The sequence below is a fragment of the Natrix helvetica genome (genome assembly GCF_964273705.1).
Source record: "Natrix helvetica genome assembly, chromosome: 7".
NCBI classification, from domain to species: Eukaryota; Metazoa; Chordata; class Lepidosauria; order Squamata; family Natricidae; genus Natrix; species Natrix helvetica.
Genome location: NC_138558.1, coordinates 33,127,631 through 33,152,040, shown reverse-complemented (window position 1 = coordinate 33,152,040; position 24,410 = coordinate 33,127,631). Strand labels below are relative to the sequence as shown.

General features: G+C 36.9%; 1 long non-coding RNA gene across 1 annotated transcript in view; it reads right to left on the bottom strand.

Annotated features, from left to right (window-relative positions):
• The window catches only part of LOC309395508, a 40,031-nt gene extending 15,859 nt beyond the window's left edge, over positions 1-24,172 (bottom strand). The window contains exons 1-2 of the long non-coding RNA XR_014175919.1: positions 24,013-24,172; positions 22,656-22,768 (exon numbers count right to left, since the gene is read on the bottom strand). This is a non-coding gene — a long non-coding RNA (uncharacterized lncRNA). The remainder of the gene's footprint in view (positions 1-22,655; positions 22,769-24,012) is intronic.
• Between the last annotated feature and the right edge of the window lie 238 nt (positions 24,173-24,410).

Sequence of the window (24,410 nt, the reverse complement as noted above, 5' to 3'; positions counted from 1 at the left end):
TTTCTGAGCATGGGGCGACGGTGGTAGTTTGCACGGCATGGCCGCTGCAAACTACTGTCCATCTCCCCGTGCTCAGAAAAGGAAGCCCGGGTAAATCCTTTGCTAGCAGGGAGGTTCTAGGATGCCTGCCACCACCAAAGGACCTTCCCGGAGTTGCTTTTCTGAGCACAGGGAGATGGACAGTAGTTTGAGTGGTGTGGCCGGCGCCAAGAGGTCCTAGGAGATCGGCCACGCTGCGTAAGTTCTCGTTCCCACCCCCACGTCCGTGCTTTCTGGCGGCCAGGCATCTTAGGCAAGTCCGGGGACCTTGCAAGGCCTTGCGAGGTCCCTGAACTTGTCAAAGACACCGGCCGTGCCACATAAGCTCCCGCCGCTGTCCCCACCCCCACCCCCATGCTTTCTGTCGGCCAGGCATCGTAGGCAAGTCCGGGGCCCTTGCAAAGGCCTTGCGAAATCCCTGAACGTGTCAAAGATACTGGCCACGATGCGTAAGCTCCCACCACCATCCCCACTCCCACATCCGTGCTTGCTGACGGCCATGCGGCGCTGCGCTATAAGCAAGCCCAGAATTTGTGGCAAGGCCACAAATGTTCATCGGACTCGCTTATAGTGCAGGACCACAGCAGGCCGCTCCAGATGGCCTGCCACCTCCCCCCTGCCCCGTGCTTAGTTGCAGCTTACTTACCTTACAAGCAGGGGTGAGTGAGCAAACGAGCAGCCTCTGGATGTGTGGGGGTGAGCGAGCAAGTGACAGGGCAGGGGCAGGCATTCCGGAACTTACTTCCGGGTCCACTTGTTGAACCTCTTCTAACCCGTTCAGTAGATTTGACGAACCGGTTCTACCGAACCAGTGCGAATCGGTAGGAACTCACCTCTGCTATAAGCACATATTAAACTGTTATTAAAATATGACATGAACACAGAACAAATTTAAAAATTGGATGATAAAGTGGATACAAAATTTTAAAGAAATATTTGCAACACAACGATGGGAGGAAATATGCAAAAAATCAATGCAGTTTACTGCAGATGCAATTTAGGAGAAAATTGGTAGAAAAATATTTTAGAAATGAAAAAAGTACTAGAAAAAATACACAGAACTGTTTAAAAAATTAACAAAACAATGTTGGAATTAAAATCTCAAGCATTTTTATTAGTAAGTATTTCAGAACATATATTTAAAATATTGCATCTGCAAAAACAAATGTGGATGAACATTGGAAGAGTCAATATCAAACTGAGAAAATAAACTCGGAAAATACTGTTTGCAGCAATGGTAACATTTGGAATAAAACAAACCTGACCAAATTTAAGCAGACACTCAGAGTATGGTTTTTAAGAGTGAAGAATTGATATAAGGATTGTAATCAGAAATAATTTTTATGCTTAACAGGTCAGATATAATTATCAGTCAAAATACAATCAGAGAATATCTGAAATCAAATAATTTTGAAATAATATTTTAATTGATTTTTCTTTTCTTTCATTTCCTATTTTCCTGTTTTTCCAAACTATATGTCATATTATTACATGCTTTTATTCTTACAGAATAATAATAGTTGTGGTAAAATCTTGTTTTATTAAGATTTCCAATTATTTTCTTTAAAATATTTTACAATTTACCTAATCAATTAATGGAATATTAAATTTCAAATTTCAATTGTAAACTCCCTTTATTTACTGACATTATACTCTTTTATCCAATATTTGGTGGGAAGGTAACAGCGTTCCATGCACCTTCAGCGTTTAGTCATGCTGGCCACATGACCACAGAGACGTCTTTGAACAGCGCTGGCTCTTTGGCTTTGAAATGGAAATGAGCACTGCCTCCTAGAGTTGGGAACGACTAGCACATATGTGCGAGGAAAACCTTTGCCTTTATCCAATATTTATTTGTAGCCATGTATTTTTAAAGGAAAAATACATTAAAAATACTATGACAGTTATTTCACATATCAAATATATTATTGTAGCTGATCTTTGTCTTTGTCAAATATAAAATCTTTGTCAAATATAAAAAAAATCTGACTTCTTTTATATAACAATATAACAAATTGTTATACAATATTCGTTTCATACTTTACTTGTATTCTCTTATAGCAAATGTGATTTTACTTTAAACATTCAGTATAACTCATGCTTAATAGATAAAATCTATTCATTTTTCCCTAGCCTTTTTAACTACTAATTCCAAATTCTGCTAATGCTGAAATTACCTAAATTTTAAATTCAACCTAAGCTTTCTTATCACACACTCACAATAAAAATATGTACCAACTATTAGTGTGATTATGACTGGTTTAATTTCAAATTTCAGAGAAAATAAACTAATTCCACAGATTTACTTAATAAGTGAGAAATTATATAAGCATGTTAGCATCTGAAGAAAGGATAATGAAAAGAAAGTAATAAGGAGACAACTAACTTAGAAATAAGGAGAAATTTTCTGGCAGAACAATTAATCGGTGGAACGACTTGTCTCCAGAAGTTGTAGGTACTCCACAACATTGGAGGCTTTTAAGAAGAGATTAGACAAACATTTGTCTGAAAAGCTATAGGATTTCTTGCTTGCCTGGGTTGGACTACAAGACATCCAAGATACTTACCAACTCTGTTATTTTGTTATTCATAGCAGAGTTTTAAGAATCAATATGAGAAGACAATTACACAAACCAAATTTTTATGGATATAAAATGAATCATCAGAAGCTAATACTGATCATGAAATATGCTTTTGAGGTTCTCCTATGTGCCCTCTATATAACATGATCTTATAAGAAAATGAACAGCTATTTTTATGTGACATAATAGCCATAAAATGCACAAAAGTATTTCAAGGATATTAGAGGGCTGCAAATGCTGGGTTTTATAAAGAATATTCCATTAACTATAAAGATCAAATATATTCTGTGGGGGGAAATGATAGGATTTAATATTGAAGATGTCAGTTATGAAGACCACATGGTTACTGCGAGGAATAACATTTAACCTTTCTCTTGAGGCTGATGGAGGCCAATGCCGTATTTTATTATCAACATTGGCCAGTGATTTATTACCACTGTTTCTACTCCAGTAAAACCACATTAGGCTGCTCTTGATGTATCATTTGTTATCTTCAGACTTCCAACACACATTCTGCATGCATAATGTCCCTTCCTTACACCATTTTTACAAACAACAGCAAATATTTAAATAATGATTTTAGATTTATCAAAAAGTTGGAGAATATAAAATATAGTTGGCCGATAGATTATGTGAGACAATTCCTGACGCTAGCAAAAAGTTTGGGGCTTGCATACAGTGATGTAATGTATCAAAAAAAAAACAACCATCAGCTAAATGCATAACAGTGCATTTAACATAGATTCAAAACTGGAGAAGAATAAATCACTAACCAGTTTCAGAAGAAAGAGAAACTTAAATAATAAATCAGCTATTGGTTATCTATCTATACAGTACTCCTGTATTAATCGCTAATGATTTTAAGATAAGACAAATGACAAGAAGTAGCCTTTCAGATAACACCAATAAAGTCAAAATATTAGAAAATATGAAACAGCATTGTTCTTACATTGCAGTTACAATTGCTCTTACATTGCAGTTACAATTGGTTTCACAAACAGTTTTCTTTAATTTAGATTAGCAATCCTATTACATATGATTCTTATTTCAAAATGTTATTTACTGCCCCAGGTTGCATGTCAGTAATGAGATTTTCAAATGCTTTGTGCGATGACAGGATATTTCAGAATGATGACAATATAGATAGATCAACAATGACATTTCTAAAAGAAAAGAAAATCATGCTTAATATTTGCAGAATGTCTACCACAGATTTATGGCCAAGTTGAACCCATCCTAATTGGTTTCTTTGGCTAACTTTGTTTCCTTCTTTTGTGTGTCTTATAATGTTGCTTATTTTTAATTGTTTTTAATAATTTGTAAACATTCCAGAATGAATAGGAATTAGGCAGGTACATTTAATAAATTATTATCAATCATTGTAGAAATAGTCAGATATTTAGACCGAATTTGGCATTTTTTTTCTCTATTGCATCTTTCTCATGGACTAGGAATAGCCAAATGTTATTGTTTAATAAAACTAAATATATTATTGTAGGATGTAAGCTTTTAGAAGGAAAGTTGCTCTTTACAATTGACTAATGATTTGTATATTATTATGTACACAATATGAATTCACAGTTGCCAGTTCTTTAACTTGGGTTGATCTTCATACACATCAAATTATTTCTAAGAACCTAGGATTGTCTATCAGTTCCTTATTTGTCAAAAGTGCAATGTTCTGGTTGTCATAGGTTTTTAGTCAGAATTTGTTTGACTTGCTATTAGATTATTTTGGATGGCTGAGAATACAACCAACTTAATCTTCTTAAGTCTCCTTTATCTTTTGAAACAATTTACACTATGACTGCTGTTAATCATTAGTGTTAGTCAGCTGTTAATCATCAATGTTATCAGAGGAAAATGGAGTAGAAGACGCTACAATCAGTGTCAGGATGTGGCAAGACTGGACAACTACTGTGTCCCAAAAATTCATACAGGGCCATTTATCTCAATCTCATCAAAACCATGATAAACAGCAATAAAATGGTAGAAAGGAACTTTCTTTTTAAAAGTTGTACTACTCTACTTGAATACACTTCCTATTGGACAATTACTATCACCCCTTATATGTAATGAATGTAGTGCCTGATCTGATACAGAATGAATTATTGTTTTGAATTCAAGAAAACCATGCTGCTACCCTTTAGAATGACAGAATTGGCTAACTATCAGCCTGTTAAGTATAATGAGTAAGCTCTATGCTAGATATTTATACAATAAATTAGTCTATTGAATTGACTTGAGAGCATATACTGGCAGGGGAGCAAGTGGGTTTCAAGTATGGACATTCTATTTCTGAACCTGCCTTTATTCTTCAAAGTTTGGCCCAAAAACACTTCCAAGCCAGGGTCATCAGTATATACTGCATTTATAAATTTCAGGTCTATATTTGATCTAGTTCCCAGAGAAAGGCTCTTGTCTAAGCTTCTGAATACAACCATTGACAGACACCTATTATTAAAGGTCAAGGTAAAGGTTCTCTCGCACATGCATACTAATCATTTCCAGCTCTAGGGGCAGTGTTCATCTCCATTTCTAAACTGAAGAGCCAGTGATGTCCAAAGACATCTCCATGGTCATTTGGCCAGCATGACTAAATGCAGAAAGCACACTGAATGCTGCTACCTTCCCACCAAGGGTATTTTTCTACTTGCATTTTTTACATGCTTTCGAACTGCTAGCTTGGCAGAAGCTGGGACAAGTAACAGGAACTCACTCCATTGTGCAGCACTAAAGTACTGAACTGCCAACCTTCTGATCGACAAGCTCAGCATATTAGCCACTGAGCCACCATATACCTCACCTATTATTACTTCTGTGCAATCTTTATAAGAATTACAGTTCAATACAGCTTGCAAGACCACTGCGCTAATCAGATTCTAATCTATAGAGGAGTGAGCCAATGATGCATTCCAGCCCCTCTGCTGTTTATTCTCTATATAAATCTGCTTGTGGCCAGTTAAAGCAATTAGAGCATTATCCTATCAAATTAGTTGATACACATATTGCAGCCTTGTTGCATGCAGATGATATAGTACTTTTATCACAAATGCAAATTGAACTTAATAATAATAAATAAATAATAAATTTGAATTTATTAGCCACTCCCTTTCCAGAACAGGACTCGGGGCGGCGTACAATAGAACATACAAAAGACAAAACATATGTACAGACACACAAACACACACATATACAAGGACATACATGCACGGAGGAGGCAACAAACCACATCACATCCAGACAGTTAAAAATCACTGTTAAAATACCCCAGTTATAATAACACAATTTAAAATTTAAAATTTAAAAAATTTAAAAGGACTGTCAGGAGGAATAAGAAAAAATTTACGGTTGAGCCAGGCCAGATAATTGAAAGAGGTGGGTCTTCAGCTGTACACGGAAGGAGCGGAGATCGGAAATGATCCTGATGTCACGGGGGAGGTCATTCCACAGGGCTGGGCCCATCACAGAGAAGGCTCTGCTCCTGGGTGTCGCCCCCCGACACTGTTTAGCGGACGGCACCCGGAGAAGTCCCTCTCTGTGTGAGCGGATTGGTCGTAGGGATATATGGGGCAGGATGCGATCCTGCATGTAACTAGGTCCTGTGCCATGAAGCGCTTTAAAGATCATAATCAAAACCTTGAAACGCACTCGGTAGACTACAGGAAGCCAGTGCAGCTCGCGCAGGAGAGGTGTTACAGGGGAGTATCTAGTCCTCCCCATAATCACCCGCGCGGCCGCGTTCTGGACCAACTGCAGTCTCCGAGTGCATCTCAAGGGAAGCCCCATGTAGAGAGCATTGCAGTAGCCCAGGCGAGACGTCACTAGCGCATGGGTGACTGCGCGTAGGGCATCCCGGTCCAATAAGGGGCGAAATTGGCGCATCAGGCGAACCTGATGGAACGCCCCCCTTGCCACGGCTGTTACATGGTCATCCATGGACAGCCGGGCATCCAGGAGGACGCCCAAATTGCGCACCTGTTCCATGGGGGCCAGTTGTACGCCCCCAATGGCCAGAGATGGAAGCAACTGGTTGAACCGGGAGGCCGGAAGCCACAGCCACTCCGTCTTGGAAGGGTTGAGTTTTAGTCGGTTGCCATCCATCCAGACCCGTACGGCCTCCAAACACCGGGACATCATTTCAACGGCCTCATTGGGGTGGTTCGGGGTGGAAATGTATAGCTGAGTATCATCAGCATACAGATGATATCCCATCCCAAAACCGCGGATGATCTCGCCCAGCGGTTTCATGTATGTGTTGAACAGGAGAGGCGAGAGCACCGACCCCTGTGGCACCCCACATGTGAGGGGGCTCCGGGTCGATCTCTGCTCCCCTGCCAACACACGTTGCGTCCGGCCAGAGAGGTAGGAGCCAAACCACCGTAAAACGGTGCCCCTGACTCCCAGCCCCTCAAGCCGGTGCAACAGGATACCATGGTCGATGGTATCGAACGCAGCAGAGAGATCTAATAGGACCAGGATAGAGGAACAACCCCTATCTCTGGCCCTCCAGAGATCATCCACCAATGCGACCAAGGCCGTCTCCGTGCTGTGCCCGGGTCGGAAGCCGGACTGGCGCGGGTCTAGATAATCATTCTTCTCCAGGTGACGTGGGAACTGTTGTGCCACCACACTCTCTACAACCTTCGCTAAAAAAGGAAGGTTGGAGACTGGACGATAATTGACTAGATCCGTTGGGTCCAGGGAAGGCTTCTTGAGCAGGGGTCTCACAACCGCCTCTTTCAAGGCGGCCGGCAGAAACCCCTCACCCAACGAAGCGTTCACTAGGTCCAGGAGCCAGTCGCGCGTAACCTCCCAGGATGCCAGTACAAGCCAGGAGGGACACGGGTCCAATAAACATGTGGTAGGTTGCAGACGTCCACGTAACCTGTCCAAATCCTCGATGGCAACCGAGTCAAACTCCTCCCAAAGCGGTCCCTCAAGACTCACCACGGGCGTCTCAACTGGACCACTGAAAGGGGCCCATCCCATCCGGATTTGAGCGACTTTGTCCTGCAGATATTTCCCAAACTCCTCTGCTCTGCCCTGTAAAGGGGCTTCCCGCGGTCTCTCAAACAGGAGGGAGCGGGTCACCCGAAACAGGGCGGCAGGGCGGTTATCTGCGGACGCAATAAGAGCGGCGCAATGTTGATGTTTGGCCGCTCTTAGTGCCACAAGGTACGTCCTCAAATAGGCTCGTGCCTGTGCTCGGTCAAATTCGGAACGGGAGGATCTCCAACGACTCTCTAGGTGTCTCTTGTGGCGTTTCATCACCCTTAGCTCCTTGGTGAACCAAGGGGCCAGGGTGGTTCGTCGCCGCAGGAGATGCCGCAAAGGCGCCACCCGGTCTAGGGCCCCGGTAGTCGCACTATTCCATGCGTCTACCAGGTCCTCCACTCAGGGCCGGGTCAGAACTTAGAAGAGTCTTGAATGCTCCATCTAGTTATTGTCCTGAAGAGGCCTTTGAAATAACTATAGTAGTACTAAGATGATTATCTTTGCAAAAAGTCCTAAATTGCACACCTGGAAGATAAATGGCCAGCAAGTCAAATCCTTTAAATACCTGGTCATGGTTTCCAATAGCTCTACTAAACACAGTGCTCATCAAAACTACATTATCTAAACTGCCCCCAAAACAGTGGTAGCACTTAAATCTTTTTATTTTTCAAGAGGAGAACAGTATATTTATTACAGGACCACTGAAGTTATATTCGGCTGAGGCTTGTGCACAACTACTTTTTGGTGCCCAGCTGGGATCTTATTTACAATACAATAGCAGAGTCGGAAGGGACCTTGGTGGTCTTCTAGTCCAACCCCTTGCCTAGGCAGAGAACCCTATACTGTTTCAGACAAATGGTTATCCAACATCTTCTTAAAGACTTCCAGTGTTGGGGCATTCACAACTTCTGGAGGCAAGCTGTTCCACTGATTAATTGTTCTAACTGTCAGGAAGTTTCTCCTCAGTTCTAAGTTGCTTCTCTCCTTGATTACTTTCCACCATTGCTTTTTGTTCTACCCTCAGGTCCCTTGGAAAATAGTTTGACTCCCTCTTCTTTGTGGCAACCCCTTATATATTGGAACACTGCTATCATGTCTCCCCTAGTCCTTCTTTTCATTAAACTAGACAGAACTGACTAGTTCAGACCAGAACTGAATGCCGTATTCCAAGTGTGGCCTTACCAAGGCATTATAAAGTGGTATTCACGTGATCTTGATTCTATCCCTCTGTTTATGCAGCCTAGAACTGTGTTGGCTTTTTCGGCAGCTGCTGCACACCGCTGGCTCATTTCTCTTTTACTTCTCTGGAAAGGGTACAATCTAAATCCCTAACAGCTGTATTTTAGGTACAGCTTTTCCCAAAAATGTAAAGTTAAGGTATTCAGGTATACCTACTTCCCAAATGTAGTATTAAGGAAGGAGGCGGGATTAGGCAAAATTGAAACAGGTGTATGGATTTACATTTTGTACATTGGTTAAAGATACTCTTTTTTTCTACATGTTTGACTTCTTTCGTTATTGAAGACAATTTTGAATTAGTATGCTTCAGGACCATCTCATAAAAAAATCTAATATCCTAGTTTCTCCAGAGGAGTTTCTAATGATGGTGTACGATACACTTAATGAACTTAAACAATGTACTAAAGATCTGGAAATCCAGCTCAGGCTGCTCTTTCAAGGGATGGTTTTGTTTTTTGCTTTTTGAGCAGTCAAACTTCCCCTTTTAAAGAAGCAAGATATTTATATTGTATAATCATCTCCCAATTACAAAGGACATTAACTTTGGTGAGTTATAATGCACTTCCCACAGCAGTTTTAGAGGACCAATACAAACAAATACCAAATGAACTGAGACTGTGTCCCTATGAACAAGCAGCTACAGCTTGCATTCTACTATACTCATCTTCTATAAGGACTCATGAACTCAATTTATAACACCTTACCTAATAAAATATCTGGGAAACACAGATCTTTTTTACATGCAACTACTGTTTACAGATCAGATACAACTATGCAAAGTAGTAATTCTGAATGTGGCCAAATTTTGTTATGCTGCATGCAAAATTAGACAGACTCTACCACTTATAATCTCCACCAATCGTAATATATTAGTTGGACTATTTTTATTTTTTTTACTGTTATCATTTTAATGTTTTTTTTTAATCTGTAATGCTAGTCTCTGACCATAATAAAAATTGATTGATTGATTGATTAGAATGAGTCTCATCTCAAGTCTCCATAATATTCGACAAAAAGTAGAATCATACAGCTATGATGATCACCAGTCATCTAGGAAAATGCAATCTACTTAAACTTACTTAGTTGATGATAGTTATATAGAAGAAGAAATCAAATTCTTGGTAGAAGGAGGGAATTTTTTAAATAGCAAACAACACTTCAGATTAGTCATGCGACTATCAAGATTTTATTGGCAGTACAATATCAAAAGCTAGCTGAAATATGATTACCAACATATCTCATAGCAGGAGATTCTATATCTTTTCCCTAAACAGGCTGCCCTACCTTTATAAAAGAAACAAGCGTAATTTACATGGAAAAAGAAGAGAACTGGAGCCTTAATTTGCTTACATATGAAAATAGTACTTGTACTATACTACTTGAGTACTTGTTAAAATTCTTACATGATCATTTCAAGCATAATCATTATTTATTCTAACCAGAACTCTAGAGATTTGTTTCTGAAAAATTAGCCATTTTAATCTCAGTTAATCTCAGTGGGGAACTCAGTTTTCCTTAGATTATCTAGGAAATGACAGAATTTCTAGATTTCCTATGTAGTTTAACTTGTAAACTGGTTTGTGTTTCTGTATATCATATCTTATACAGGCCTTTTAAAAGGATGGCTTTTGATTTCTTTTCTTTTCCTCCTTCCCTCCCTTCTTGCTTTGCTTTGCTTTGCTTTTACTTGCCTCTTAACATTTTAATGGATCAGTCACAGTTGATGGAAAATAATAAAAGTTGCCTTTTGCTGCCAGATATAACATTAACAGAACCTGATTTTTTTTATAAGAGGATAAAGCATATTAGCTCAAGTATATTCAACTAAATGTTAGTTGGAATACTTCTCAACTACTTGAGAAATTATTTCTGTGTCAATAATGTCAAGAGTTTTATTGTAGCCAGGATCATATGAGCTTAGTAGAATCCAGACTATATAAATGCACTGTGCAGTTCATAAATTCAAAACTAGAACATTATTGGTTAATATTGGCCTTTTTAATTTCAGCAAGCAGAATAACTCTTACAGTACATGAAAATAGTTAAAACATACTGCTCTGCGCAGTAAGTAGTGGTTTTTATTATCCAATTAATACAGATGTTGGAGGAAAAGAATCTACAGAAGTTGTATTAGAGAGACTTGATTAAGGCATGCTAATGACTATAATGTCATCCAGTTATTGTGAAGGTCATATAAAGCTTGACATCATTATAGCTATTTCAGCACACCGGTGATTGAAAGACTTCTCAAGTCATTAGTAGGAACTTTGCCAAAGGTGATAAATAAATTTTCTGGAAAATGCAAAAATAGCTACTACAAAAACATAGGCATTTTTACTTGAAAACTACACATAATGCTTAAACTACATTAATTTTTAAAACTAATGTTAGATAACATTTTTTATATAGCACTCATGTTTAAGAAAATTATTCAGCTCTGTACTACATAAAATATATTATTCCTTAATACTAAACGTTGTTTGAACTGAAATTATAATTGTTAGACTGCAACTCTTCGTATGTTTACAACAGCTTGATTCTTATTATACACAATGAAGCTTACTTCTAAGTTTGCATGTACAAGGTTGCTTTGTGAAGAACACAGTAACACAATAACAATTTTAAAGAGTTATGAGTGTTAATGCAAAGAATTGTACACTCTAAGAAAAGGAAATTTTATCGATTAATGTATCATGCACATGACAAGTTCTATAAAATTCTGCTTGAAAATAGCACTATTTATGTGATAACAATATGCTATCTAATCATATCCCAGCAGGTGCTGAACTGAGTACAATATTTATCAGCAAAAGTGATTGCCAACCAAGTTATTATCTGCTTTCCAAATTTTATACTGAGGATAGACTGCTGTGCATCACTGCAGCAGCTAGCATTACCAACATTTTGTGTAGGCAGCAGACTTTGGATGCACTGGGAATATTTATGTCACTACACAAGACCATATCATAGGATGAACATAAAATTTGTGTGAGGTGTTACATAAGGAATGATTTTGTATGAAATATTTGTCCCTAGTTTATTTTCTCTCTCTTCACTGAATACCCTTAGTATATTCAGGAGGACAGCTATAGTCAATTATATGTGATTCTGACAATGCCATTTCATTATGATCTCCCCAACTTGCAGCCCTCTTAAGCAGCAATCACACTGTGAGAGGTATGTTGCATTATAGCACCAAATCAGTGGGAACAAATGGCAATGTATTATTTGTAAAAGTTGAAAAGTTTTACAGTTTGCTCTTCGCTGTACTGTTGAATGTTTTTGTTGTTGTTAATGAAAAACCTGAATTCTAAGATAATGAATTTGATATTAAAAATACTTTTATCACTACAACTTTTTAGTTCCCTTTGTTGTGGTGGGTTTATGAAAACAAAATACAATGCGACAAAATAAAGGCCATAACTGCATAGACTGCTTGCCTGTAAGCTTGGCACAGATGTGAGTGTGTTAATTAAGACCTGTTACCATGTGCTGTGGCTATTTCATATGTTCTTGAAACTGATGCTCAACAGTACTATCTTTTTAAATTTCTACCTGAATATTTATAAAACAAGTAATTGGTAAAGGTATTAATATTCCATGAGATCATTCTGGGAAGTCTAGGATATGCATTTGCTCTTTTATTTATTAGTATTTATTACATTTATATGCCACTCATGTCACAGTTCAATTTCCCTAGTCCACCATTTATTTACTTATGGAAATCAAGTTGCCAGTTCCATTACTTAGAAAATGCAATGGGAAACACTCATTCAGATGTTCTAGATTATTGACACCTTAGTTGGAACTTAAATTTCATTGAAACTTGGAATTTTATTTTCATTATAAAGCATTAAGCAGATAAGTAAACAACTATTGCAGTGATTATGATAGAGAACAATGAACAACGTTATTTTTTCTCTTTGGGGGAAAAATCCTGTTTATTGCAAATCAAAGTTGATGTGCATAATGTAGACTGATTTTTATTTTAATAATATTAAATTTTGGTTTGATATTAAATGTCTTATTTTAGACTTGGTTTTTAAATTTGACTAATTTGAGTTATTGTAACACAAAAAAGATAACAACAGCTACTACAACAACAACAATACTCAGGATGATATACTCACAAGTATTATTTATGAAAATAATTGGACAGGTTTTATATATTACTGATAGAATTGATAATCGGAATTTGAGTAGTTCTATGTCATTGGTAGTAGAAATAAAATTTATTCATCATGTTTTTCCATTTAATCTGGACTTAACAATAATATATTTGAATGATATACTAACATATAGAAGACACATATAACATCATGAATTAGTGTTATTTACTTTTTATACTTGTCTGTAATTATAATTCTGTTGTTTTGTTTTGTTTTCAAATTGTACTTGGCAATTTATTTTTATTACAAAATGAAAATTATTATAAAATATTAGACAACTTAATTCATCAATTTTACATATAGCATAGATCAAATCAGTGGATCAAAATGTACAACATTAAGTATTTGCACCAATGAAATAGAACCAAAAATTACTTATCTTTGTCCTAATACAGTATATGAGGCAGTTCTGTGTTCATTCTCTTTTCCTGATAGTGTTGTTATTTTTGCTTTTTATATCCTAAATCTGTTAGAAGAAAACACAAACATGTAATAATAAATTATGATCACTCTGGAATATATTAGCTATCACCAGAGGAAGAATAAAATCAGTGTTTGAACCAGATTTTAGTATTTGCAAATTGCATGGTGGAACTGAACTGCATTGAATTGCTAAATCAAAAAATACAAATCTTTCTTGGATGAGAAGAGAACAGTTGTATGGAAGGCTGAGTTCTAAAGTGAACTTCTGATTAAGAGACAAAAGTCTGACCCTGATTGTCAGTCTATTTATTTTCTTTTTTCCCTTTAAAATCATTACTGTCCCTAAGCCAGTTTAAAAAACTAACACAGCACAACCTGGCATGGTATCAGTTGGATTTTTTTTTAAAAAAAGATGTTAATTCTTAAATTCTTCCATATCTTATTTTCCAGCACTATGGAAACAATACAATACAATACAATAGCAGACTTGGAAGGGACCTTGGAGATCTTCTAGTCTAACCCCCTGCCTAGGTAGGAAACCCTATACCATTTCAGACAAATGGCTATCCAGCATCTTCTTAAAGACTTCCAGTGTTGGGGCATTCACAACTTCTGGAGGCAAGCTGTTCCACTGATTAATTGTTCTAACTGTAAGAAAATTTCTCCTCAGTTCTAAGTTGCTTCTCTCCTTGATTAGTTTCCACCCATTGCTTCTTGTTCTGTCCTCAGGTGCCTTGGAGAATAGTTTGACTCCCTCTTCTTTGTGGCAACCCCTTATATATTGGAACACTGCTATCATGTCTCCCCTAGTCCTTCTTTTCATTAAACAAGACATACCCAATTCCTGCAACTGTTCTTCATATGTTTTACTTTCCAGTCCCCTAATCAACTTTGATTTTGAACAAATATGGAAAGGAAGGGCCCTTATGATATATGTGTAACCGGGGAGGGGGGGAATTCAGCCGGTTTGGGCCAGTGCACGTGAACTGGTGATCAGTTGGCCCCACCCAGCCACCCCTGCGCTAGTCTGTTTGAAGCCCAGCTGATAGATGTGGCAGAGCAGATTACCATGCCTCATCTGTTTTACTTACCAGACCTGCAGTAGAAGGTAAGTTTTAGAGCCATTTTGGAAAGAACTGTACGCGCATGGAGCGAAGCACGCACTCAGCAAACCAGTTGTTACACCGGTTGAATCCCTCTACTGTGTGTAATAATATAATCACATGAAAGCCATCACCCATACTTAGGTCAGACAACTTGATTCGATCTTAAACTTGTAGCATGTGCATGATTATATCATTGCACCCTTGTTGACATAGTTTGCTGGATATATCACCAATATCAAAGGAGAAAAGTTAATAGTTTCAAGTTTTCATGACAATGGAACCATCTACTAATTCATGAATTCTTGCATTTCTTCTCCTTTATAATGCATTATTGAGGTATTGAGGTACAGTAAAATGTAATAACTGATGTACACTCATGATAGCATTAAAATAATGTATTGCATTTGAATATGAAAAGATTTCCTCCCAAATTAGATAAACTGAAAATGGTAACTAGGGAGGAAGTGAAATAAGACTTTATACAAGACTTTGCATAAATCTGTTCACTGCAAAGAATGTTCTACTTTTTTTTTTATTTCACTGACAATTCATAGTGTTATCACACGCACTGTTAAACAGGCTCTATTGTCTTCCAAGCATTTGACTTCCACTGAAATGGAAACCCTGGCTTGCTGTAAAAACAGAAACTACTCCTGGGAATTCAAAAATGTGCTGCATACATTAGGACTTGTGACAAAAACACCTGCATCATTATCACATTTCTGCTAATCTGTTGCAAGTTTGTGCAAATCATTTCACCTAAGCAAGAGCATGTGTTGTATAATTATTAGGTTTCTGCTGGTAAATACAAATGATATTCATGACTTAAAGGAGAATTGGAGGAAATGAAAACGAGGCTTACGGAGTATACTACACAAAAATTGGAATAGATGCTACAGGAATTGAAGAAAAACTAGACTGGATTAGGCACTAAACGTATGGGCTTTTCTAAACCTTTGGAATAAGTATGGATACAGTTAGGATGTTGTAGCAGACAATTTTGTGTACTATGCTTAGTTCTGACCACAGGCAGCACAATTCCAGATTGTCCAAACCCAAATTTCAAGCCTAGTGGCATAAGGGATTATATTGTGAGCAGAGGTGTAGAGTACTCTTATTGTGAAATACCTCTGGACCCACTCAATCGTGTTAATGTCCGATATACAGTGTGAATTCCAGACAGATGTGCTGTATTCAAGAATTGGTCTGGCAAAGGTTTTGTATGCCCTAGTTAGCAATACTAGATTGCCGGAGGAGAAGCTTCACTAAACAACATATGATAATATATAAACAACACATGATGAGAACATTTTTTCCTAAGAAAGTTAATGTATGATGGGGGATTGAATGAAGTGGTCTCTTCCAAACTAGATACAACCTCTGAGGAAAATATTAATATTATACAAGGTAAATTATTACAAGTCATCTTTTATTTGATTTAGGCTTTAGGGTTGATTAACACATGAACACAGAAGAATGGCTGGTCAAGAATAAATTTTCAGGTGGACAGATCTGTTTCAAAAATATATATGATTTGGAATGTAAGAGTTTGGATGCTAAAATTTGAAAATAAATTTTATTAAATGACTTTTTGGACCATAATATATGAGTCTGGAATAGTATAGAATTCTATTCTAATTCTTTCAGATGGAGTCTAAGTGAGACAAAAAAAGTAATAAAAGTATTTTAATAATTCAAATAAAGGTACCAATTTGAGAATAATTTGAAATGTAAGATTGAGAAGAAGGTAAAATATTTGGATATTATTAAGAAATGAATTATATGTGATTTGAGTATAACTATGTTAAGAAATGGAATGAAATTAAACATGATATGCCAAGATGGGATCGAGTACAGTTGTTATTGTTGGAGAGATTTTCTGTGATAAAAGGAATATTTTGCCAAGAATGATGCTTCTGTATCTAATCATACTTATTTGGACAACTATTTTATTGTTTAAACAGTAGCAGAAAAATATGTCTAAATTTGTAAGGCAGGAGGAAAAAAAGCAAAATTAAATATAAGTTACTGCAAGATGCAAAGTAAAAAAGAGTTGTGGGCCTACCATATTTGAAATTTACTTTGCTGTCTGATGTTTAGAATGGATGAAAGAATCGATTTTGTTAAGAAATAAAATGGGAAGGACATAATCTAAGATTTTGATGGCATGGATAATTATGGTACGATAAAGCTAAAGTTATCGTAGACTTCAAAACCCATTATATCAACTTTATGAATGTGAAAGAAATACAAATTTAAGTTGTGTTTGAAAATACATTTGTACTTCTCAGCACAAGAAGCATTTTAGAGAAAGTAATGCAAAATGTACATAGTTATTTTTACATGAAGTACTAGAATTTTCTCAGGGAGATCATAAAATAAAGTCAGAGAATATTTGACAATGAGATATAGTTGTCAATGTTTATTCATGTACAATTAGCAAAGATAAAGTATCTTAATGGTTTTGAATAAGACTGAATTTGAAGAAGAATTATGTACAAATGATTAATGATAAGAGAGAAGAACAAGTGAAAGAATGTATGATAACATTGGCCATAGTATCTAAATAGATAAATGAGAAAATATACACCATGACTGAAAGGACTAAAATTTACATTATGTTTTAGCCTTAAAGCTTAATTTTTTATAAAACGATGCATCATTGGTATTTGTAATTAGAGAAGTTGTCCAGAATGCATTATGGTGCTTTGAATATTTCCTGGAAATGTAAAAAACATTTTTTACATGTATGGTGGACATGTAAAAAAGTCCCCACCCCAAACAAATAAATACAAATAAATACAACAATATCATATTTTTAAAAGTTGAAAGTTTTGACAATTAAGGAAGATAATAGAACTTGGCTAAATTGGCTTCCTTGACTAGATAAAAAATAAAATCTAAATTTGTGGCTGACTAGAAACCTATTATAGACTTCATGAAACAGTAAAAATGTACTTATGACTTGTGCTTTCGATTGTTAGGAAAAAAATAGATAATCAAATGAAATAAACTTTCTTGTAATCATAGAGTAAGAAAGCTTTGCAATTACATTTATATTTGCTCAAATGACTTAAGCAATTGATTGTATTTGCTTCTAATTTATATTTGCGGCCAAGGAAATCCGAAGTTTTTCTTATTTCTTTTTATTTTCTTTCTGTACTTTTGTCTTTTTTTCTTGTTTTTTTTAAAATTTGTATTAGTTTGTGTTAGTTTATTTAATTTTTAAAACTTTTAATTATGTATGTTTTAATTAAAACAAATGATATCCTTGACTTAATTAACCTAAGCCTATACTAACCACATTTAGAAACAAATCTTGCAAATATGTGACAGAGAAAAATATTTTAATTTAAGAAGAGATTGAATGTTTGCTTTTCCGGATTGCTTTTTCCAAGAGCCCAAGTGTGATATTATTATGTTTATAGTCTGTATACTCTGCATTGCAGTTTTCATTTTCAGTCCCTAGAGGTCTCTATATATCACATTTTGAACACGACAGTTGAACACCAAACCAAATTTCGAAGCTTTTTTATTTTGAGTTTACAATAAATGAATGCAGAATTACTTATAATTTTCTTTAATCTTTACAAATGATTATTATGACTAACTGCCACTCTCATATTAACATAGTATGCTTATGATAATGATTGATAAGGGTGATCACCAAGATAAATAATGTAAATCTTTTATAGATTTACATTATCTTTTAGATTATATTTTCTTCTTAAAAAAATAGTTTTTATTTAAAAAGTTTACCTTTAAAAACAGGGGAAAAAACGCAACAAAAAAAAGAGAAAAGAAGACAAACATAACAATATAAAAAATAGTTATGTAGCCTTCTGTATCGGCATACATGTTTAGCCTTTGTAGTTCTCCACTCTACATTGCCTTCCTTTTGGTTTTAATCTCTGTAATAATGTAATAACAGTTGTACTAACAATTATAATAATATTAATTGTTCATATCACCCTTTTATTTATATTGTGGTCAATACTTTAAATTTGATAGTAATTAGTAATTTTGGTTAATTTTTATTCAATACTAGATTATAAGATTATCTTTTCATTTTGTTCAGATGAAGATTTCTCTCTCAAAATTTGGTATTATTAATATTACTGGAGATAAGCCTACTCTTTTCCCTTCCATTTTCCGTATCCAATGGAAAATCCAAACTGTCTGTTCACTTTACCATGCCAAACAATTTTTTTTATTTGTAAAAGTAGATAAAAGGATAGCTATATACTATACAGCTATACAGTTACCATTTTAAGTAAGCAGCAGCAAGCCTTAGGTTATTTTCCCACCATCTGGTTGTATTAAATGGGGTGAGGTGCATACGTAAAACTCAATCTAGGATAAGGTTGGGGGGGTGGAGCTACCCCACAAGCCCCATACCTGCTTACTTTAGGACCACTGCAACCAAACCTCCCACACCCCAACACATGTCAAGCTGTTGCCTGATTTCTTCTGCATTGCATGTCACAACAGTGCCACCGTTTGTGGCAGGACACCATGTGCCACATCACACCGGTCCAGCCACATGCCACAGCAGGCCACATAATACATCACTCCAGTGTTGCTGCCCATGCATGCACTTGTACAACATGCCACATGACATACATGGCATCTGGCTGAAAATAGCCATGAGCAGCTGCAGAAGAAGTCAGGCAATGGTGTGGCAGTTGTCAGCCCATGGGAGGCCTGGCTGCAGCAGTCCTAATACAAGAGTCAGCAACCTTAAGTATTCAAAGAGACTTTTGGACCCGTTTCTCACAGAAAAGAAAACACGGGAGCTACAAAACCTTTCCCATGCCTGCCTATTTCCTGAGCAGCCACAAAACTAGCATAGGTAGTTGAATGAAATGTTCTGCTTTCTTCAGAAACTTTTCTTTTCTTGGATTTATCCATGGTTGCCCTACTGGGGCTTGAAAAGCTCAATAAATCACATGCCAGTGTTGGAAGAAATGTCCTTCTGGGTTCGGCTCCAAGTGGGGAAAAAGACACCGGAGACATGGAGGCTGCTTGGAAAGATGGTTTTAATGGTGGACAGGACCTCATGGCTTGAGCCCTGAACAGAAAAGGTGATCACATGCTTCAATGTTGGTGGAGAAGAAGAGAAGGGAAGAGAAAAAGGGGTGAAGAAGGGCTTGCAGGGCTTTTTATAATCTGTTCTGCCCCACCTATCTGTTTCCTGTTCCTGTGTAAGAAATGTATTCTGATTGGTTGCCAGACTCCCATGGGCCTGGGCAAGGGCAACCCTCTAAGGCTGAGTTTTGAATCCAGGTTTGGTTGAGTTCTCAGATGCCATGTGGTCAGTTGAGTAAAAGGTAATATTATCCTGCCTTAATCCCATCACTCTGGAGCTGAAGAGGAGAACTCTTGATTATGTAAAGTAGACTAGCTTGGCCTTCTTAATGGCCCATTGACAAAGTGGGGATGGGCCAGAAGCTGCAGGAATTTACTTTGTGTTTAAAATGTGTTTCTCCCTTTTTCACATCCAGTAAAATATAATATTCTGCCTTTTCAATATTTCCTAGGATATTTCATTTTTCTGGAAGAGGGCTGGGTGATAACTTCCAACACTGGCGAGTGTCACACATTGGCAGTTGTGACACATATGTTGAGTGACAAGGAGCCGCAGCAGAGGGATGAAAGAGCCACATACTGCTCCAGAGCCATGGGTTGCTAAGGTAGGATCCCTGTCGTAATGTAACCAGGTGAGACATCTCCAAAAAATAAGGCCAAAAGAAAATAAGATCAGGTCCTGTTTTTGGTAAAAAGCAGCTGGGACTATTAAATCTTAATATCCTAATTAACTGATACTTGTTGATGTTACTGTCACTGATCAATGTTCAGTATTCAAGTTTCTTCCTATAAATAGGATCTATACATTGGAAGTCAGATTTGCTCAGCTAAGTTTGGCAGTCACATTTGCTCTATTTTAATCTTATATTTGTATACATGCTTCTACATAACTATGAATTTTGTATTTATGTTTCTACCTGAAAAGTTATATTTGGTTAGCAGTGAATGTGTAAATGCTTAAACAATTATTGGTGGGGAAAATATTTTTATACTTATTTTTATATTTTATATAGTATAGCTTTCAATTCCTGGCAGTAAATCTGAATTTTTGTTAACTATTTGATTATAGCTTGATACTGTAATGAAAATGTTATGGTATATCTGATTTCTTCTATTTTATTACATGCTCTGCTTTTCTTATCATTTTACTTTCCTTTCCTTTATTATGTTACTTATAGCATTGAATTTACTTGTGGCCATTTTGTGTTTTAGAAAACAAAAGCCTGCTTCCATATTTTCTTGTTCTAGTTCTTTCGCCTTTGAGTTTCTTTCCTAGCTTTTCCACTGTTATCTTGGAACATCCAAACATTATTAGATTCTTGTCCTGCTTCTTAAGAGATTAAGTCTGTTAGATGGAGTTCAACTGTAGCTGACCTTTACCTGATTACAAGAATGCGTTGTTTGGATTTCTTCTTACTTACACTTCTCAAAACTTATTAAGTGCTAGAAACTCATTTAAGTACTGTAAATCATTGTGTCCAGCACTTTCCTTAATTGCTGCTAATAGCTCAATCTCCTGACCATTAGCACTTCATCTAGATGCTTCCTCTGCCACTGTTTTATAATTGTCTCTTCTTTGCTTGCATTGTGCCATTGACTTTAAGACTTACTTACTGTATGTTCAAGAAATCTATTTAAGCTTATATCAGAAGGCTACAGGGAGCAAAAGGATGCAACAAGGCAAGATATATGTGCTTATATTGTGCCATTTTCAATTCTGGAATTTAAAATAAAGCACCTGCCTCCGCTCCTTCCGACAGAAGCTTAAGACCCACCTGTTCCAATTAGCTGGCTTGACTGATGTATAGTCCCATCTTTAACCTCCTGGCAAACATCTTACTGTATAATTTTTAAGGGAAATTTTAATTATATTTGTATTTTAATTTAAATTTGGTACAGCACATTCTACCTCCTCCGTTTATATGTTTATATGTTTATATATTTATGCACATTTATATTTTATATCTATATGGTTTTTAATATGTCTGTACACCGCCCCAAGTCCTGTTTAGGAAAGGGTGCGGTTTATAAATAAAAGTTTACTTACTTACTTACTTTACTCCATATGTTGCTAAATTTATTAACAGTTTCATTTAAAATTAGTTGGGGTTTGGAAACTGTCAATGTGAAGAGTCAGAAGTTTTTCACAATGTAGGAAGGTTTCCATCCCAAGTGCAACATTCATTCCCCAGAGGCCTTCTATGAGGCGGTTAAAAAGTGTGTGTGTGGGGGGGGGGGGAATTCAGTACATAAACTGAAAACAGGGCATGCAGGTGGGGTTTCGTGAGTATCAAAGCACCCAAAGATGAGCTGCTGAGAGAATGTCTGAGGTAACATCAGACATAGGAGGAAGATTAAGCAGAGGAAATGCTATAGTAAGACAAGAGCTTGCATGGCATTTACCATTAACGGAGATGAGGTGACGGACATTAGGAAACTATACCAGTGGTTGCAAATGACTTAAAAAACAGCACGGAGGCAATGATCAAACAGCATAAAAACAGGCACAAAACATCAGATTTTAAGAAATAGGGGACTATCACACTAGATAGGATCCAAATTACAGACTTTGCACAGCACCCTCAGAAACACTCCAACACTGTCCAATGGTAGGGAAAACGATTCAGACAGTCCTTGACTTATAACAGTTCATTTAGTGACCATTCAGTTACAACAACACTAAAAATGTGACTTATTACTGTTTTTAAAATTATGACCTTTGCAGCATCCCAATATCATGTGATCAAAATTCAGATGCTTGGCGACTGTTTCATATTTATGACAGTGGCAGTATCCTGGGGTCATGAGATCACCTTTTGCGACCTTCTAATAAGCAAAGCCAATGAGGAAGCTAGATTCACTTAGCTACTGGGTTATTAACTTATTAACAGCAATTTTTCACTTAACAACTGCAGAAGAAAGGTCGTAAAATGGAGCAAAATTCATTTAACAAATGTCTCACTTAGCAATGGAAATTTTGGGCTCAATTGTAGTTGTAAGTCGAGGACTACCTGTTCACCATACTCTGAGTGGCACAATCAAGTAGCTGACATTGTATACAGGAACATCTGCGCAGCATCTGGGCTAGATCCTTCCAAGCCCAGATGGGAGATTCTTCAGAGGGCTGTGGAGAATAACAATGCTAAAATCTTGTGAGACTTCCAGATTCTGACAGGCAGGCAGATTCTAGCCAATCAACCAGACATCATGGCAGTAGACAAGAACCAGAAGACCGTGGTGGTGATAAATGTAACAAAGCCAAGAGACAGTGATCTCAGGAAGGAGTATGAAAAACTAGAGACAGGCCAGAACCTTGAGGAGGATTTGAAAGTAAAAACAAAAGTCTCAGTTTTAGTGGGCTCAGAGGTGGGTTGCTCCCATTTCAGCCTGGGTCGGCCGAACTGATAGTAGAATTCAGGCCTGGGTTGCAGAATTGGCAATGACCCTGGTCTGCCACACCCCCAAACCACTGAGCCGCTGCCATATTAATTTTTAATGACTACGTGTACACAGTTCACTATAAATTGTTCTGCGCATGCACGAAGAACAATTTACATTGAACAGCGCACGCACACATAGCGTGTTCTCCATTACAGAATGGAGTTCTCCCAAGCTGGAGAATGGATCTAACATATCCAGCAACAATGCCAGAGCTCTGTGACAAAAAGAGTGCAATGTTAGGAATAGCTAAACACTTCATAATTTCTCAAAACTCCCAGTCCTCTGTAAAACAATTAAGATTGAGGAAAATATATACCATCCATAGGCTGAAAAGAGAATTGTATATGTTTGGTTTGCAAATCTCCCCTAGTTGCAGAACTCTTTAATGATGCCAATATAAGACATTAAGATTGGAATGTGTGCATATAATTCAACTGGGAAACAGCTGAATTCCAGTTCAGCATTTTTTCTGGGCAGAGCTCATACTCCAAGATAATTTGAAACAGCCCTGGAATTATTTAAAATAGATCAATTAATCACACTTAGTAGACAGATTCTATATATAATAGTTTCTGCATGTGAAAAAATGGAATTTACCAACTGCCTCTTATTATAAATCTAGTTCTAAAAAAGGAATGTATAGGACAACCGTCCTGAAAAAACGGCACTAAAAATGCAAAAACTCAGCAATAGCACCTTCTTAATGTTTTCTATATAACAGCAAACTATGTGGTTGAAACTGTATAATTACTTTCTAATTAATAGGATAAAATTGACCAAATGCCATGCAAATATTCTAATGAAATTTAAAAGTTTAGCTTAAGCTGGATAATGAAAAATGAAAGCTTTTACTATTTGATCCAATAAATAGAAATGAAGATTTTACTACAATTGAAGCAATAACTTAGATCCAGATGTAGTTCATACTTAGTGTTGTTGGAAGAAATGTCCTTCTGGATTCGGCTCCAAGTGGGGAAAAAGACACTGGAGACATGGACGCTGCTTGGAAAGATGGTTTTAATAGTGGACAGGACCACATGGCTTGAGTCCTGAACAGAAAAGGTGATCACATGCTTTGATGTTGGTGGAGAAGAAGAGAAGGGCCGATGGAGGGACTTGCTAGGCTTTTTATAACCTGTTCAGTCCCACCTCTCTGTTTCCTGTTCCTGTGTAAGAAATGTATTCTGATTGGTTGTCAGACTAACATGGGCCCATGCAGGGGCAACTCTCTAGGCTGAGTCCAGGTTTGGTTGAATTCTCAGAGTTCTCAGATGCCATGTGGTCAGTTGAGTAAAGGCTTATATTATCATGCCTTCATTCCCATC